The 1,670-nt window shown below is 40.8% G+C and overlaps 1 non-coding gene across 1 annotated transcript; it reads left to right on the top strand.

Annotated features, from left to right (window-relative positions):
- Positions 1-1,326: 1,326 nt before the first annotated feature.
- LOC127076914 (small nucleolar RNA R71) lies at positions 1,327-1,433 on the top strand. Its single transcript, XR_007786928.1, has one exon. It is a non-coding gene; the product is annotated as a small nucleolar RNA R71 (small nucleolar RNA).
- Positions 1,434-1,670: the final 237 nt, after the last annotated feature.

Raw genomic sequence — 1,670 nt, 5'->3', positions numbered from 1 at the left:
CTAAAGGCATTAAACTCACACTAGCTCCTAGGTCTAGAAAAGCTTTTTCGATGACATGATTACCCAAAAGGCAAGGAATGGAGAAATTTCCAGGATCTTTATCTTTCTTTGCTAATTTGTCCTCGGAAATAGCATTACATTCCAAAAGCTTTGGATCGTCAAGTCTACGTTTGTTGGTAAGGATGTCTTTGAGAAACTTTGCATAAGAAGGTATTTAGGTGATGGCTTATGTGAAAAGGGATTTCTACATGAAGTTTTTCTATAACTTTAATAAATTTTTGATACTGTTTATTGATCTGGGTTTGTTTGAGTCTTTGCGGATATGGTATAGGTGGTTTATATAGCGGGGGTGGTACGTAAGTTTTATCTTTAGGTTCTTCTCCTTTTTCTTGACCTTCCTGGTTTTCAGATTCCTCTGGTTCCTTTACTTCGTCCATGGGTTTGGTATATTCCTTAGAAGTTTCGGGTTCACTCAATCTTCGGTTTGGTGGCTCATCATAAGCGTTCCCACTTCGTAGGGTAATGGCATTGGCTTGTCCTCTCCGATTTTGTTGAGGTTGTCCAGGGAATTTTCCTTCAGGTGTAGTATGAGGGGCTTGGTTTAAAGCTACCTGAGAGATCTGGGTTTCAAGCATCTTAGTATGAGTAACTATTTGGTCAACCTTGGTTCCTAACTGAGTAATCAATTCGTTAACATGAATGTTCTGGTTCATGAACTCCTTGTTTTGTTGGGTTTGAGCGGTGATAAAATTTTCCATAATTTTCTCAAGGCTCGGCTTTGGTGGTACAAGTTGCATAGGTTGATTTGATCTAGGGGCTTGATAACTAGGTCTCGGAGGTGCATTATTTTGGATTGGGTTATTGTTTTTATAGGAGAAGTTTGGGTGATTCCTCCATCCAGGGTTATAGGTATTCGAGAATGGGTTCCCTTGGGTGTAGTTCACTTTCTCAGAGTGGGTTTCGTTTAATAGACTGCATTCTGCAGATTGGTGTCCTTTGGTTCCACATATCTCACAATCCGTCGAAACTGCGGCTATAGTATTCGGGTTTATGCACATATGCTCGACCTTAAGGGCTAATGCGTCCATTTTAGCTTGCATCATGTCTATAGAGCTTAGTTCATGCACTCCTCCTTGGGCTTCCTTCTTCTCAATTGTCGCTCGTTCGACTCCCCATGATTGATGGTTTTGAGCCATATCTTCGATGAGGGCACTAGCTTCAGGGTAAGGTTTGTTCATCAGAGCACCGCCTGCGGCAGCGTCGATGGTCATCTTAGTGTTGTAATGAAGTCCATTATAGAAGGTTTGAATGATTAACCAATTTTCTAAACCATGATGTGGGCATGCTCGTAACAACTCTTTATATCTCTCCCAAGCTTCGAACAACGATTCTCTTTGGTTTTGGGTAAATCTAGTTATATGGTTTCGAAGAACGGCGGTCTTACTCGGGGGAAAGTATCTAGCAAGAAAAACTCTTCTAAGGTTATCCCAAGTTGTAATGGAATTGGGTGGAAGGGAATCTAACCATGATAGGGCTTTATCTCTGAGGGAAAAAGGGAATAATCTTAAACGTATTGCCTCAGGAGAAGCTCCATTGGTCTTAAAAGTGTCTGCTAATTGAAGAAATATATTTAAATGTTGGTTTGAGTTCTCAGTAGCGAGACCTACGAA

Source organism: Lathyrus oleraceus, chromosome 4 (genome assembly GCF_024323335.1).
Source record: "Lathyrus oleraceus cultivar Zhongwan6 chromosome 4, CAAS_Psat_ZW6_1.0, whole genome shotgun sequence".
Taxonomy (NCBI): Eukaryota; Viridiplantae; Streptophyta; class Magnoliopsida; order Fabales; family Fabaceae; genus Lathyrus; species Lathyrus oleraceus.
This window is presented reverse-complemented; position numbering and strand designations above follow the sequence as displayed.